We start from the raw sequence: 18,687 nt of genomic DNA, 5'->3' as shown, positions 1-18,687 counted from the left end.
CACTGAGCATGCACTGAAGGAGAAGTGAAGAGCTGAGCAGTAGAGCACTGAAGGGCACTCAGTGCCCTGGGAGAAAGTTAAAATACTGACTCAGGGCCTTGAAGTAATAGAAGGAGGGGCACAGTCAGGAAGTTCTTGGTTAATCATAGAACAGAGGCAGGGGCAGGAGGCCAAAGATGCCCTTGGGGAAAATCCCCCATACTCTCCCACCACCACCACCTCTGTAGATCTGGCTTCCTTTTTCATGGCCAGGCTTTCCCAGAAGACCACTCTCCCCCAGCCCATGAGACCCAGCTGGTACCCAGGGTGACTTGGGACCCCTCTGGGGCCTCAGAAACCAGGCTGCATATAAGTGGAAGGGATGAAGCAGATTGCTGCAGAGTCCCCACTGCATGAATGTGAGCCTGGAGAGAGGCAGAACTCCACTTCAGATAGAAGTGTTGGGGGGACGGGAATAGATAAGTGAGAGTGTTGTTTTAAAAAGTAGACTCCCGGGGCGCCTGGGTGGCTCAGTTGGTTAAGCGACTGCCTTCAGCTCAGGTCATGATCCTGGAGTCCCTGGATCGAGTCCCACATCGGGCTCCCTGCTTGGCAGGGAGCCTGCTTCTCCCTCTGACCTTCCCCCCCTCTCATGTGCTCTCTGTCTCTCTCATTCTCTCTGTCTCAGATAAATAAATAAAATCTTAAAATAAATAAATAAATAAATAAAATAAAAAAATAAAAAGTAGACTCCGACTCTGCGTTGCCTTCTGGCTTTTACAGTCCTCCAATTCCCGGTCTTAAATTCTCTCTGGTAAAATAGCCTGTGGGTTTCTATTTTCCTGACAGAGAAATTACATAATTACTCAAGGACACACAGCAGGAAGTGGCAGATTGGGATTCAAACCTAACTGCATCAGATTATGGAGTGCCCACTCTCTGCTACCTCCTAAGAGCTGCTTGATAGCTGGTTTAGAACCTCTGAGAGAAAGGAGACTCATCTGGCCCGAATTTTCTTTAACTCCTATTTCAAAAAATGAAAAAATGTCTTTGTACCCATTAAAAGCAAATAACTTTAAACACAAAATGAGGCAGGAGGAAAAGATGACAGAGGAGTAGGGGACCCTATTCCAACTGGTCCCCAGAATTGAGCTGGATATCTACCAGATCACTCTGAACACCCGCGAAATCAGCCTGAGATATAAGAAGATATATCTGGATCTCTACAAACAGAATATTGCAGGCGATTTGTTTCGAGGTATGAGGCTGGGAGCTGTGATTCTGGTGGCACATATCCAAAGAAAAATGGAAGGGGGAGGGAGCTGAGCAGTCGGGATCCTACACCGCCAGTGAGCGATAGTCTCCCACACTGGGGATGGGGCACAGACTTGGAGACCAGTAGCGACTGGGAAAGTACTTTAGGGCAGCCCCCCAGACTGAAACCCAGAGCAGCTGGGATGTGCATGCGAAATGGGGGCGGCTGGTGGTTTTAGAAGCACAAAGGGCCAAGACATGCCTGACCGGGAGGCAAGGACTGGAAGTGCTGCTGAGGGGTGCACAACCCAGGAGGCTGCAGTTTATAGCAGCACAGACAGAAAAAGAGATAGTGTGGCCTGGAGAGCTCACTGAAGAACAGACTGCAATCTCTCTGCTCTGAGGCAGAGGGTGGGAAATGATCTCTTCTGCTCTGACTCTCAGAAGAGACTCAGAGCTGCCAGGGAAAGCTGCCAGAGAACAAAAGCCCCAAAAAACTGGTTCCCACAGAGACCATCCCCCACCACAGGGGGCAGGCATCTCTGCCCAAACAGGATTGCCTGAGTAACAGCATGGCAGGCTCATGAAAGAAATTGAAGAAGACACAAAAAGATGGAAAAACATTCCATGCTCATGGATCGGAAGAATAAACATTGTTAAAATGTCTATGTTACCCAGAGCAATCTATACTTTCAATGCCATCCCGATTAAAATTCCAATTACATTTTTCAAAGTGCTGGAACAAATAATCCTAAGATTTGTATGGAATCAGAAAAGACCCGAATCACCAAGGAAATGGTGAAAAAGAAAAACCAACCTGGGGGCATCACGTTGTCTGATTTCAAGCTGTATTACAAAGCTGTGATCACCAAGACAGCATGGTACTGGCACAAAAACAGACATATAGACCAATGGAGCAGAATAGAGAACCCAGATATCAACCCTCAACACTATGGTCAAATAATCTTTGACAAAGCAGGAAAAAATATGCAATGGAAAAAAGACAATCTCTTCAATAAATGCTGCGGGGAATATTGGACAGCCACATGCAGAAGAATGAAACTCGATCATTCTCTAACACCATTCACAAACATAAACTCAAAGTGGGTGAAAGACCTCAATGTAAGACAGGAATCCATCAAAATCCTAGAGAAGAACATACGCAGTAACCTCTTTGACATTGGCCACAGTAACTTCTTTTAAGATACATCCCCAAAAGCTAGTGAAACCAAAGCAAAAATGAAAATTTGGGAACTCATCAAGATAAAAAGCTTCTGCACAGCAAAGGAAATAGTCAACAAAACAAAGAGGCAACCCACAGAATGGGAGAAGATATTTGCAAATGACATGACAGATAAAGGGCCGGTATCCAAGATCTATAAAGACCTTCTCAAACTCAACACCCAAAAAACAAATAATCAAGTCAAAACTTGGGCAGAAGATATGAACAGACACTTCTCTGAAGAACATACAAATGGCTAAGAGACACATGAAAAAATGTTCATTATCATTAGCCATCAGGGAAATCCAAATCAAAACCACATTGAGATACCACCTTACACCAGTTAGAATGGTAAAAATGGACAGGGAAAGAAACAACAAATGTTGGAAAGGTTGTGCAGAAAGGGGAATCCTCTTATACTGTTGGTGGGAATGCAAGTTGGTACAGTCAATTTGGAAAACAGTGTGGCGGTTCCTCAAAAAATTAAAAATAGAGCTAACCTATGACCCAGGAACTGCACTCCTGGGCATATACCGCAAAGACACAGATGTAGTGAAAAGAAGGGCCATATGCACCCCAATGTTCATAGCAGCAATGTCTGCAATAACCAAACTGTGGAAACAGCCGAGATGCCCTTCAACAGATGAATGGATAAAGAAGATGTGGTCCATATATACAATGGAATATTACTCAGCCATCAGAAAGGATGAATACCCAACTTTTACATCAACATGGATGGGACTGGAGGAGATTATGCTAAGTGAAATAAGTCAAACAGAGAAAGAAAATTATCATATGGTTTCACTTATTTGTGGAACATAAGGAATAGCATGGAGGACATTAGGAGAAGGAAGGGAAAAATGAAGGGGGGGGAATCGGAGGGGGAGATGAACCATGAGAGACTATGGACTCTGAGAAACAAACAGGATTTTAGAAGGGAGGAGGGTGGGGGGATTTGTTAGCCCAGTGATGGGTATTCAAGAGGGCACATACTGCTTGGAGCACCTGGTGTTATACGAAAACAATGGATCGTGGATCACCACATCAAAAACTAATGATGTATTGTATGGTGACTAACATAACATAATAAAATTTTATGGAAAGAAATTTTTATCAACGACTGTATGCCAACAAATGGAGCAACATGGATGAAATGGGTGCTTTCCTAGAATCCTATAAACGACTGAGACTGAAACAGAAAGAAATTGACAACTTGAATAGACCAATAACCAGTAATGACACTGAAGCAGTGATCAAAAACCTCCGAAAAACAAGAGTCCAGGGCCTGATGGATTCCCTGGGGAATTCTACCAAACATTCAAAGAAGAAATAATACCTATTCTACTGAAGCTGTTTTAAAAAATAGAAACAGAAGGAAAGCTTCCAGACTCATTCTATGAGGCCAGCATTACCTCAGTCGCCAAACCAGGCAAAGACACCATCAAAAAGGAGAATTTCAGACTGATATCCTTGATATATATGGATTCCAAAATCCTCAACAAATCCTAGCTAATAGGATCCAACAATACATTAAAAGGATCATCCACCACGACCAAGTGGGATTTATCCCTGGGATACAAAGGGGTTCAACATTCTCAAATCACACAATTTGATAGAACACATTAATAAGAGGAGAGAGAAGAACCATATGGTCCTCTCAATTGATGCAGAAAAAGAATTTGACAAACTACAGCATCCTTTCCTGATTTAAACTCTTCAGGGGGTGGAGCAAGATGGCGGAGGAGTAGGAGACCTGGATTTCCTCTGGTCCCAGGAATATAGCTGGATAGGGATCAAAATATTCTGAACACCTACGAACTCAACAGGAGATCGACAACAACAACTCTCTGAACAGAAAAGCGACTACTTTCTGGAAGGTAGGCTGTGTGGAGAAGTGAATCTGAGGTGATATTCGGGAGGATAGACAGGTGATAGAGCGGAAGAGCACAAAATCGGAACTTTTAGAAGTCTGCTCCGCTGAGGGACGTCACTCCAGTGGCTAAGTGGGGGGGTGGAACCCTCGCGGGACAGTGTGATCTCAGGACCCTTGGGGTCACAGAAAGACCGGGGTGCCTGAGTGTGGCAGAGCTCCCAGGTATGGGAGCGGGGAAGCTGGCTGCCTAGATGGAGCCGAGGAGTGGGCTCTCAGCTCAGGGTTGCCATAAACCATGATCCACAGCACAGTCGGGCCACTGCTTCTCCAGCAGGGACCCAACAAGCGACCGATCCAGGGAGACTCCCTTTCGTCTCCCGGGAGGAGTGGCGCGGGAGCACACTGCAGGGATCTGCTGGGTTTGGAGAATCCAAACCAGGTCGGGTGCCAGAGATAGAAACGCTCCCTCACAGGCTGGGTGAGCACGGAGTGCGCCGGAGACCGGGGAGACGGGAGTGACTGACTGCTTTTCTCTGGTGACACACTGAGGAGCAGGGCCCCGAGTTCTCGGCTCCTCTGGGTCGGAGATTGGGAGGCTGCCATTTTCACTCTCATCCTCCAAAGCTATTCGGAAAGCTTGCAGGGAACAAAAGCTCCTGAGAACAAACCAAGCAGATTACTTAACCTGGACCGGCAAGGGCGGGGCGAGTCCGCCTCCGGCAAAGACATTTGGGAACCACGGCAACAGGCCCTTCCCCCAGAAGATCAGCAAGAACAGCCAGCCAAGACCAAGTTTACCAATCAATGAGAATGGCAGGACTCCAGCGCTAGGGGAATTCTGCACATAGAATTCATGTCTTTTTTACCATGATTCTTTAGTCTTTCAAAGTTAATTTTTTTAACTGTCTTTTTTTTTCTTTTTCCCTTTTTCAACCAACATCTTATCAATCCCTTTTTTAAAAAATCTTTTTTATTTTTCATTTCTAGAGTCATATTCTATCCCTTCATAGTAGTTACCCTTATTTTTGGTATGTATATATAAGTTGTTCTCTCTTTAAAATTTTGAGATACACTTTCTTTTAACAGATCAAAATATACCCTAAATCTCTAGTGTATGGTTTTGTTCTGCTCTCCTGCCTGATCACATTCTCTCCCTTTTCTTTTAATCCTCTTCTTTCAACCAACTTCTTATCAGTTCCTTTTAGAAAATCTTTTACAGTTTTCATCTTTTTTTAAAAAAGATTTTATTTATTTATTTGAGAGAGAATGAGATAGAGAGCATGAGAGGGGGGAGGGTCAGAGAGAGAGGCAAACTCCCTGCTGAGCAGGGAGCCCGACGTGGGACTCGATCCTGGGACTCCAGGATCATGACCTGAGCCAAAGGCAGTCGCTTAACCAACTGAGCCACCCAGGCGCCCTACAGTTTTCATCTTTACAGTCATATTCCATCCCTTCATCATATTTATCCTTCTTTTTGTATATATATAAGTTTTTCTTTCTTTAAAATTTTGGGAGGCACTTTCTTCTAACAAACCAAAATATGCCCAAAATCTAGTATGTGGCACTGATCTTTGCACCAGCCTGTTCAGAGTTGATCATATTGGTTTTTTTGTTTTGTTCTGTTTTTGTTTTTATCTTTTTCTTTTTCTTTTTTCTTTCTTTCCCTTTCTTTTACCCTGGCTTCAGGTCTTTTCTGATTTGTTTAGAGTATATTTTCTGGGGACATTGTTACCCTGTTAGCATTTTGTTCTCTCATTCATTTATTCTCCTCTGGACAAAATGACAAGATGGAAAAAATCACCTCAACAAAAAGAACAAGAGGCAGTACCGACTGCCAGGGACCTACTCAATACGGACATTAGTAAGATGTCAAGATACTAGCTGGGCTTGAAAAAAGCATGGAAGTTATTAGAGAAACCCTTTCTGGAGAAATAAAAGAACTAAAATCTAACCAAGTCAAAATCAAAAAGGCTATTAATGAGGTACACTAAAAAATGGGGGCTCTAACTGCTAGGATAAATGAGGAAGAAGACAGAATTTTTTTTTTTTTAAATATGGAATGCTTCACGAATTTGCGTGTCATCCTTGCGCAGGGGCCATACTAATCTTCTCTGTATCATTCCAATTTTAGTATATGTGCTGCCGAAGTGAACACAGAAGACAGAATTTGTGAAATAGGAGACCAAATGATGGAAAACAAAGAAGCTGAGAAAAAGAGAGATAAACAACTACTGGATCATGACGGCAGAATTCGAGAGATAAGCGATACCATAAGATGAAACAACATTAGAATAATTGGGATCCCAGAAGAAGAAGAAAGAGAGAGAGGGGCAGATGGTATACTGGAGCAAATTACAGCAGAGAACTTCCCTAAGTTGGGGAAGGAAACAGGCATCAAAATCCAGGAGGCACAGAGAACCCCTCTCAAAATCAATAAAGTTAGGTCAACACCCTAACATCTAATAGTAAAACTGACGAGTCTCAGAGACAAAGAGAAAATCCTGAAAGCAGCTGGGAGAAGAGATCTGTAACCTACAATGAAACATCAGATTGGCAACAGACCTATCCACAGAGACCTGGCAGGCCAGAAAGGACTGGCATGATATATTCAGAGCACTAAATGAGAAAAATATGCAGCCAAGAATACTATATCAAGCTAGGCTGTCATTGAAAATAGAAGGAGAGACAAAAGCTTCCAGGACAAAGAAAACTAAAGGAATTTGCAAACACAAAACCAATCCTACAAGAAATATTGAAAGGGGTCCTCTGAGCAAAGAGAGAGCCTAAAAGCAGCATAGAGAGGAAAGGAAAGCAGACAATATACAGTAACAGTGACCTTACAGACAATACAATGGCACTAAATTCCTATCTTTCAATAGTTACCCTGAATGTAAATGGGCTAACTGCCCCAATCAAAAGACACAGGCTATCAGATTGGATAAAAAAACAAGACCCTTCGATATGCTGTCTGAAAGAGACTCATTTTAGACCCAAAGACACCCCCAGATTGAAAGTGAGGGCGTGGAAAACCATTTACCATGCTAATGCACAACAAAAGAAAGCTGGGGAGGCAATCCTTATATCAGACAAATTAGATTTTAAACCAAAGACTGTAATAAGAGATGAGGAAGGACACTATATCCTACTTAAAGGGTCTATCCAACAAGAAGATCTAACAATTGTAAATATCTATGCCCCTAACATGGGAGCAGCCAATTATGTAAGCCAATTAATAACAAAAGCAAAGAAACACATCGACAACAATACAATAATAGTGGGGGACTTTTACACCCCTGTCGCTGAAATGGACAGATCATCTAAGCAAAAGATCAACAAGGAAATAAAGACTTTAAATGACACACTGGACCAAATGGACTTGACAGATATATTCAGAACATTCCATCCCAAAGCAACAGAATACACATTCTTCTCTAGTGCACATGGAACATTCTCCAGAATAGATCACATCCTAGGTCACAAATCAGGTCTTAACTGGTACCAAAATATTGGGATCATTCCCTGCCTATTTTCAGACCACAATGCTTTGAAACTAGAACTCAATCACAAGAGGAAAGTCGGAAAGAACTCAAACACATGGAGGCTAAAGAGCATCCTACTAAAGAATGAATGGGTCAACCAGGAAATTAAAGAAGAATTTTTAAAATTCATGGAAACAAATGAAAATGAAAACACAACTGTTCAAAATCTTTGGGATGCAGCAAAGGCAGTCCTAAGAGGAAAGTATATAGCAATACAAGCCTTTCTCAAGAAACAAGAAAGGTCTCAAGTACACAACCTAACCCTACACCTAAAGGAGCTGGAGAAAGAACAGCAAATAAAGCCTAAGCCCAGCAGGAGAAGAGAAATAATAAAGATCAGAGCAGAAATCAATGAAATAGAAACCAAAAGAACAGAACAGATCAACGAAACAAGGAGCTGGTTCTTTGAAAGAATTAACAAGATTGATAAACCCCTGGCCAGACTTATCAAAAAGAAAAGAGAAATGACCCAAATCAACAAAATCATGAATGAAAGAGGAGATCACAACCAACACCAAAGAAATACAAACAATTATAAGAACATATTATGAGCAACTATATGCCAGCAAATTAGATAACCTGGAAGAAATGGATGCATTCCTAGAGATGTATCAACTACCAAAACTGAACCAGGAAGAAATAGAAAACCTGAACAGACCTATAACCACTAAGGAAATTGAAGCAGCCATCAAAAATCTCTCAACAAATAAAAGCCCAGGGCCAGATGGCTTCCCGGGGGAATTCTACCAAACATTTCAAGAAGAATTAATATCTATTCTTATGAAACTGTTCCAAAAAATAGAAATGGAAGGAAAACTTCCAAACTCATGAGGCCAGCATTACCTTGATCCCCAAACCAGACAAACACCCTATCAAAAAGGAGAATTACAGACCAATATCCTTGATGAACATGGATGCAAAAATTCTCACCAAAATATTAGCCAATAGGATACAACAGCACATTAAAAAGATTATTCACCACGACCAGGTGAGATTTATCCCTAGGCTGCAAGGTTGGTTCAACATCTGCAAATCAATCAACGTGATACAATACAATAACAAAAGAAAGACCAAGAATCATATGATCCTCTCAATAGATGCAGAAAAAGCATTTGACAAAGTACAGCATCCTTTCTTGATCAAAACTCTTCAGAGTATAGGGATAGAGGGTATGTACCTCAATATCATAAAAGCCATCTATGAAAAACCCAAAGCAAATATCATTCTCAATGGGGAAAAACTGAGAGCTTTCCCCTTAAGGTCAGGAACACGGCAAGGATGTCCACTATCACCACTGCTATTCAACATAGTATTCGAAGTCGTGACCACAGCAATCAGACAACAAAAAGAAATAAAATGCATCCAAATCGTCAAAGAAGAAGTCAAACTCACTCTGCACATGATATGATACTTCATGTGGAAAACCCAAAAGACTCCACCCCAAAATTGCTAGAACTCATACAGGAATTCAGTCAAGTGGCAGGATATAAAATCAATGCACAGAAATCAATGGCATTCCTATAAACCAACAACAAGACCAAAGAAAGAGAAATTAAGGAGTCGATCCCATTTACAATTGTACCCAAAACCATAAGATACCTAGGAATAAATCTAACCAAAGAGGCAAAGGATCTCTACTCAGAAAACTATACAATACTCACGAAAGAAATTGAGGAAGACACAAAGAAATGGAAAAACGTTCCATGCTCATGGATTGGAAGAACAAATATTGTGAAGATGTCAATGCTACCTAGAGCAATCTACACATTCAATGCAATCCCTATCAAAACACCATCTACTTTTTTCAAAGAAATGGAACAAATAATCCTAAAATTTTTATGGAACCAGAAAAGACCCCAAATAGCCAGAGGAAAGTTGAAAAAGAAAGCAAAGCTGGCGGCATCACAATTCCGGACTTCCAGCTCTATTATAAAGCTGTCATCATCAAGACAGTATGGTACTGGCACAAAAACAGACACATCGATCAATGGAACAGAATAGAGAGCCCAGAAATGGACCCTCAACTCTATGGTCAACTAATCTATGACAAAGCAGGAAAGAATGTCCAATGGAACAAAGACAGTCTCTTCAACAAATGGTGTTGGGAAAATTGGAGAGCCACATGCAGAAGAATGAAACTGGACCATTTCCTTACACCACACACAAAAATAGACTCAAAATGGTTGAAAGACCTAAATGTGAGATGGGAGTCCATCAAAATCCTAAAGGAGAACACAGGCAGCAACCTCTTCGACCTCAGCCACAGCAACTTCTTCCTAGAAACATCGCCAAAGGCAAGGGAAGCAAGGGCAAAAATGAACAATTGAGACTTCATCAAGATAAAAAGCTTTTGCACAGCAAAAGAAACAGTCAACAAAACCAAAGACAACTGACAGAATGGGAGAAGATATTTGCAAATGACATATCAGACAAAGAGCTAGTATCCAAAATCTATAAAGAACTTATGAAACTCAACACCCAAAGAACAAATGATCCAATCAAGAAATGGGCAAAAGACCTGAACAGATATTTTTCCAAAGAAGACATCCAACTGGCCAACAGACACATGAAAAAGTGCTCAACATCACTCGGCATCAGGGAAATCCAAATCAAAACCTCAATGAGATATCACCTCACACCAGTCAGAATGGCTAAAATTAACAAGTCAGGAAACAACAGATGTTGGCGGGGATGTGGAGAAAGGGGAACCCTCCTTCACTCTTGGTAGGAATGCAAGCTGGTGCAGCCACTCTAGAAAACAGTATGGAGGTTCCTCAAAAATTGAAAATAGAGCTACCCTACGACCCAGCAATTGCACTACTGGGTATTTACCCCAAAGATACAAATGTAGGGATCTGAAGTGGTACATGCACCCCGATGTTTATAGCAGCAATGTCCACAATAGCCAAACTGTGGAAAGAGCCAAGATGTCCATCAACAGATGAATGGATAAAGAAGATGTGGTATATATATACAATGGAATATTATGCAGCCATCAAAAGGAATGAGATCTTGCCATTTGCAACAATGTGGATGGAACTGGAGGGTGTTATGCTGAGTGAAATAAGTCAATCAGAGAAAGACATGTATCATATTATCTCACTGGTATGAGGAATTCTTAATCTCAAGAAACAAACTGAGGGTTGCTGGAGTGGTGGAGGGTGGGAGAGATGGGGTGGCTGGGTGATAGACATTGGGGAGGGTATGTGCTATGGTGAGCGCTGTGAATTGTGCAAGACTGTTGAATCACAGATCTGTACCTCTGAAACAAATAATACAATATATGTTAATAAAAAAAGAAGAAGAAGAAGAAGATGGGAAATCGAAGGGGGAGACGAACCATGAGAGACGATGGACTCTGAAAAACAAACTGAGGGTTCTACATGGGAGGGGGATGGGACGATGGGTTGGCCTGGTGATGGGTATTAAAGAGGGCACGTACTGCATGGAGCACTGAGTGTTATACACAAACAGTGAATCATGGAACACTACATCAAAAGCTAATGGTGTAATGTATGGTGATTAACATAACAATAAAAAATTAAGAAAAAAACCTCTTCAGAGTATACGGATAAAGGGAACATTCCTCAAGTTCATAAAATCCACCCATGAAAAACCCACAGCGAATATCATCCTCAATGGGGAAAAGCTGAGAGCCTTTCCCTTAAGATCAGGAACACGTCAAGGATGCCCACTCTCACCACTATTGTTCAACATAGTACTAGAAGTCCTAGCAACAGCAATCAGACAACAAAAAGAAATGAAAGTTTTCAAATTGGCAAAGAAGAAGTCAAACTCTCTTTTTTCACAGATGTGACATGATACTTTATGTGGAAAACCCAAAAGACTCCACCCCTACATTATTAGAACTCATACAGCAATTCAGTAATGTGGCAGGATACAAAATCAATGCACAAAAATCAGTTGCTTTCTTATACACTAGCAATGCAAGTATAGAAAGAGAAATTAGAGAATCAATTCCATTTACAGTAGCACCAAAAACCATAAGATACCTCGGAAAAAACCTAACCAAAGAGGTAAAAGATCTATACTCTTCGAAGATATATATATATCTATATATATATATAGAACACTCATGAAAGAAGTTGAAGAAGACAAAAAGATGGAAAAACTTTCCATGCTCATGCATCGGAAGAATAAACATAGTTAAAATGTCTAAGCTGTCCAGAGCAATCTATACTTTCAATGCCATCTCGATCAAAATTCCAATGACATTTTCAAAGTGCTGGAATAAACAGTCCCAAAATTTGTATGGAATCAGAAAAGATCCCAAATCGCCAAGGAAATATTGAAAAAGAAAAACAAAGCTGGGGGCATCACGTTGCTCGATTTCAAGTTGTATTACAAAGCTGTGATCACCAAGACAGCATGGTACTGGCACAAAAACAGACATATAGTCCAATGGAATAGAATAGTGAGCCCAGATATCGACCCTCAACTCTATGGTCAAATAATCTTCAAAAAAGCAGGAAAAAATATGCAATGGAAAAAAGACAGTCTCTTCAATAAATGGTGCTGGGAAAATTGGACAGCCACATGCAGAAGAATGAAACTCGACCATTCTCTAACATGATACACAAAGATAAACTCAAAATGGATGAAAGACCTCAATGTGAGACAGGAATCCATCAAAATCCTAGAGGAGAACATAGGCAGTAACCTCTTTGACATTGCCCACAGCAACTTCTTTCAAGATACATCTCCAAAGTCTAGTGAAACAAAAGCAAAAATGAACTTTTGGGACTTCATCAAGATAAAAAGCTTCTGCACAGCAAAGGAAACAGTCAACAAAACAAAGAGGCAACCCGCAGATTGGGAGAAGATATTTGCAAATGACACTACAGACAAAACGCTGATTTCCAAGATCTATAAAGACCTTCTCAAACTCAACACCCAAAAAACAAATAATCAAGTCAGAAAATGGTCAGAAGACATGAACAGACACTTCTCCAAAGAAGACATACAAATGGCTAAAAGACACATGAAAAAATGTTTATGATCATTAGCCATCAGGGAAATTCAAATCAAAAGCACATTGAGATACCACCTTACACCAGTTAGAATGGCAAAAATTGACAAGGTAAGTTACAACAAATGTTGGAGAGGTTGTGGAGAAAGGGAACCATCTTACACTGCTGGTGGGAATGCAAGTTGGTACAGACACTTTGGAAAACAGTGTGGAGGTCCTCAAAAATTAAAAAATAGAGCTAACCTATGACCCAGCAATTGCACTCCTGGGTATTTACCCCAAAGACACAGATGTAGTGAAAAGAAGGGCCATATGCACCTCAATGTTCATAGCAGCACTGTCTGCAATAACCAAACTGTGGAAAGAGCCAAGATGCCCTTCAACAGATGAATGGATAAAGAAGATGTTGTTCATATATACAATGGAATATTACTCAGCCATCAGAAAGGATGAATACCCAACTTTTACATCAACATGGATGGGACTGGAGGAGATTATGCTAAGTGAAATAAGTCAAGCAGAGAAAGAAAATTATCATATGGTTTCACGTATTTGTGGACATTAGGAGTAGGAAGGGGAAAATGAAGGGGGGGGGAATCAGAGGGAGAGATGAAGCACGAGAGACTATGGACTCTGAGAAACAAACTGAGGGTTTTAGAGGGGAGGGGGGTTGAGGGATGGGTTAGCCCAGTGATGGGTATTAAGGAGGTCACATATTGCATGGAGCCCTGGGTGTTATAAGCATACAATGAATCATGGAACACTACATCAAAAACTATTGATGTATGGTGACTAATGTAACATAATAAAATTAAATTAAATTTAAAAAACAAATAAACCAAGCCGGAGATGAGAAGTAATAAAAATTAGAGCAGAAATCAATGAAATAGAAAGCAGAGAAACAGATATTCGAAAGCATTAGAACAGATATTCGAAACTAGAAGCTTGTTATTTGAAATAATTAATAAGATGGATAAACCTCTGTCAGATTTATCGAAAAGAAAAGCGAAAGGACCCGGATTTATAAAATCATGAATGAAAGGGGAGAGATCATGACTAACACCAAGGGAATGTTGAAAAAGAAAAACAAAGCTGGGTGCATGATGTTGCCTGACTCAAGCTATATTACAAAGCTGTAATCACCAAGACAGCATGGCATTGGCACAAAAACAGACACATAGATCAATGGAACTGAATAGAGACTCCAGAAATGGATCCTTAACTCTATGGTCAACTAATATTTCACAAATCAGGAAAGACTATCCTATGGAAAAAATACAGTCTTCTCAATAAATGGTACTGGAAAATTGAACAGCCACATGCAGAAGGATGAAACTGAGCCATTTTCTTACACCATACACAAAGATAAACTCAAAATGGATGAAAGACCTAAATGGTGAGACAGGAATCCATCAAAATCCTAGAGGAGAACACAAAGAGTAACCTCTTCGACCTCGAGTGCAGCAACTTCTTGCTAGACACGTCTCCAAAGGCAAGGTAAACAAAAGCAAAGGTGAACTATTTGGGCCTTCATCAAGATAAAAAGCTTCTGCACAGCAAAGGAAACAATCAACAAAACTAAAGGGCAACCTATGGAATGGGAGAAGATACTTGCAAATGACATGATAAAGGGTTGGTATCCAAGATCCATAAAGAACTTATCACACTTAACACCCAAAAAACAATCCAGTCAAGAAATGGGAAGAAGACATGAACAGACACTTCTCCAAAGAAGACATACAAATGGCCCTCAGATACATGTAAAATACTCAACATCTCTTGTCGTCAGGGAAATACAAATCAAAACTACAATGAGATATCACCTCACACCAGTCAAAATGGCTAAAAGTAACAAAACAGGAAACAACAAATGTTGGCGAGTATGTGGAGAAAGGTTAACCCTCTTATACTGTTGGTGGGAATGCAAGCTGGTACAGCCACTCTGGTAAACAGTATGGGGGTTCCTCAAGAAGTTAAAAATAGAGCTACCCTATGACCCAGCAGTTGCACTACTAGTAATTTACCCCAAGGATACAGATGTACTGAAAAGAAGGGGCACATGCACCCCAATGTTCATAGCAGCAATGTCCACAATAGCCAAAGTGTGGAAGGCACCGAGATGCCCTTCAACAGATGAATGGATAAATAAGCTGTGATGTATATATACAATGGAATATTACTCAACTATCAGAAAGGATGAATACCTATCATTTACACTGACATGGATGGAACTGGAGGTTGTTATGCTAAGTCAAATAAGTAAATCAGAGAAAGATAATTATATGGTTTCACTCATTTGTGGAACATAAGGGATATTGCAGAGGACAAAAGTGGTGGTGGGGGGAAATGAATAGGAAGAAATCAGAGAGGGAGATAAATCAAATGAGACTCTTGACTCGGGGAAACAAACTGAGGGTTGCGGAAAGGGAGGTGGGTGGGGGAATAGGGTAATTCAGTGATGGGCACTAAGGAAGGCTCATGATGCATTGAGCACTGTGTGTTATAAGCAACTAATGAATAATTGAACATTCTATCAAAAACTAATGATGTACTATACCTTGCCTAATTGAATTTAAAGAAAAAAAGAACATACATAAAAATTAATTCAAAATGGTTCAAAGACCTAAATGTAATGGCTAAACTATAAAACCCTAGAAAAATAGGAGAAATTGGATCCATGAAAAATTCATTAAATTGGATTCAGCAATGATTTCATGGCTATGACACCAAAGGTACAGACAACAAAAGAAAAACTAGATTGAAATATATCAAAATTAGTTCTGTGCATTAAAGGACACAATCAACAGAGTGAAAAGATGAAGTAGGAGAAAATATTTGCAAATCATATATCTGTTATGGGGTTAATATCCAGAATACATAAAGAACTCCTACAACTTAATAAATCAACAGCAATCACCACAACAACCTTTTAATGAGCAAAAGTTAGATAGATGATAGATAGATGATGATGATAGATAGATAGATAGATGATAGATGATAGATAGAGATAGATAGATGATAGATAGATGATAGATAATAGATGATAGATAAATGATAGATGATAGATAGACGATAGATGATAGATAAATAGATAATAGATAGATGTTAGATAAATGATAGATAGATGATAGATTGGTAGATGATAGATTAGATAGATAGATAGATAGATAGATAGATGATAGATAAAAGATAGATGATAGATAGATAACAGATGATAAATGATAGATGATAGATAGATAAATAGAGATAGATAGATGATTGATAGATGATAGATACATAGATATAGATAGATTGATAGATAATCTCCAAAGATATACAAATGGCTAACAACCATATGAAAAGATGCTCAATACCACTAATCATTAAGGAAATGCAAATCAAAACCACAATGAGATACCACCTCACATGCATTAGAATAAATATTATTTTTTTAAAAACAGGTGTGCTTCCTGTGTCCTCCTTTTTTTAAAATTTAATTTTATTATGTTATGTCACCATACAATACATCATTAGTTTTTGATGTAGTGATCCACGATTCATTGTTTTCATATAACACCCAGTGCTCCATGCAGTACGTGCCCTCCTTAATACCCGTCACTGGGCTAGCCTATCCCCCCACCCCCCTCCCCTCTAAAACCCTCAGTTTGTTTCCCAGAGTCCATAGTCTCTCATGGTTCATCTCTCCCTCCGATTTCCTCCCCCTCATTTTTCCCTTCCTTATGTTCCACAAATAAGTGAAACCATATAATTGACTTTCTCTGCTTGACTTATTTTACTTAGCATAATATCCTCCAGTCATATATACAGAAGAATGAAACTCGACCATTCTCTAACACCACACACAAAGATAAACTCAAAATGGATGAAAGACCACAATGTGAGACAGGAATCCATCAAAATCCCAGAGGAGAACATATGCAGTAACCTCTTTGACCTCCAAACTGAGCTGTTTGGAGCACAGCTGGGCCTCAGGATTCCTGCTGTCAGCCATCTCAGAACTCTTCCTTCAGGGCCTCTAGAAGCAAAACATGGCAGAACTACATTTCCCGCTTGGCTACTGTGGCTGTAGAGGTGCAATCTTTCTTCCAGAAGAGGCTGCCGGCCTCTATGTCCTCCTTTGTCCATGTCTTTGAGGGCACGTACTGCATGGAGTACTGGGTATTAGAAGCAAACAATGAATCGTGGATCACTACATCAAAAACTAATGATGTATGGTGACTAACATGACATAAAAAAAAACTAATGATGTACTATACAGTGGCTAACCAAACATATAAATAAATAAATAAATAATAAATAAATAAATAGAAAAGAAAAGGCAAGGCAGGTGCTCATTCTCTCAGCACTCCTTGTAAGCAGGGGGTGGAATTTAATCGAATCATGGTCCACAGGATCTAAGGGGAAATCTGAAGGTTTGGGAAAGATTTATCTCCTTAATAATAAACACGTGAGGAGAAATTGTGTTGGTTTACAACCTTGGGAATTCCAAGGGTGAACTCTGAAAATGGTCCCTGTGCACGGAGGGCAAGGAGAGACTGAAGAAAGAGATAGGCTGTTCCTGACTGGTAGGTGGCAGGATTAATAAACAATGGAACTTACAGAGGTTGTTTTAGGTGCCCATAGGACAAGTAGATCTCCACTCCCACCTGCCAGGATTTTAAAAGTTTATATACAGGTCTTGGACTCTCCAGCTGGCTGCACTGGCCAGAACACCATTACTGACACCAACATACCTCCAAGTACCAGTGGATTATGGGGTGTTGGGATATCAGTTTCCTCTTTTAACTAATTTTTAAAAGATTTTATTTATTATTTACTTATTTATTTAATTTGAGAGAGAGTGTGTATGAGCAGGGGGAGGGGCAAAGAGAGGGAGAGAGGGAATTTCAGGCAGACTCCACATTGACTGCAGAGCCCAACATGGGGCTCAATTCCACAACCGTGAGATCATGATATGAGCTGAAATCTAGAGTCAGACACAACTGACTGAGCCACCCAGACACCCTGTTAACTAATATTTTTTACAGCAATGATGTTCTATCTCTTTTCTGATCATAACAGTTATGCATGTTGATAATTCTCTTTTTTAATAGAACAAAGTGAATGATGCCAGAATATCTAAAAAGTGCCATAAATGAGTGAAAATTCTATTTTATTTATTTATTTATCTTCAGAATATAAGACTTAATTATCCTCTTCAATTTTTTTTAAATTTTATTTTATTTTTATGTTATGTTAGTCACCATACAATACCCTCAATACCCTTAATACGCATCACCAGGATAACCCATCTCCCCACCCCCATCCCCTCTAAAACCCTGTTTGTTTCTCAGAGTCCATAGTCTCTCATGGTTCATCTCTCCCTCCGATTCCCCCCATTCATTTTCCCCTTCCTTCTCCTAATGTCCTCCATGCTATTCCTTATATTCCACAAATAAGTGAAACCATATGATAATTGACTTTCTCTGCTTGACTTATTTCACTTAGCATAATCTCCTCCAGTTCCATCCATGTTGATGCAAAAGATGGGTATTCATCCTTTCTCATGGCTGAGTAATATTCCATTCTATATATGGACCACATCTTTATCCATACATCTGTTGAAGGGCATCTCAGCACTTTCCAGAGTTTGGCTGCTGTGGACATTGCTGCTATGAACATTGAGGTGCATGTGGCCCCTCCTTTCACTATATTTGTGTCTTTGGGGTAAATACCCAGGAGTGCAATTCCTGGGTCATAGGGTAGCTCTATTTTTAACTTTTTGAGGAACCTCCACACTGTTTTTCAAAGTGGCTGCACCAACTTGCATTCCCACCAACAGTGTAAGAGG

General features: G+C 40.2%; 1 non-coding gene across 1 annotated transcript; it reads right to left on the bottom strand.

Moving 5' to 3' along the window:
• Window positions 1-6,376: 6,376 nt before the first annotated feature.
• LOC123324929 lies at window positions 6,377-6,483 on the bottom strand. The gene has a single exon (XR_006540107.1). It is a non-coding gene; the product is annotated as a U6 spliceosomal RNA (small nuclear RNA).
• Window positions 6,484-18,687: the final 12,204 nt, after the last annotated feature.

This window comes from Neomonachus schauinslandi, chromosome 5, assembly GCF_002201575.2.
Source record: "Neomonachus schauinslandi chromosome 5, ASM220157v2, whole genome shotgun sequence".
Lineage (NCBI taxonomy): Eukaryota > Metazoa > Chordata > Mammalia > Carnivora > Phocidae > Neomonachus > Neomonachus schauinslandi.
Note: the sequence above shows the minus strand (reverse complement) of the source record. Positions and strands in the feature narration are given on the sequence as shown.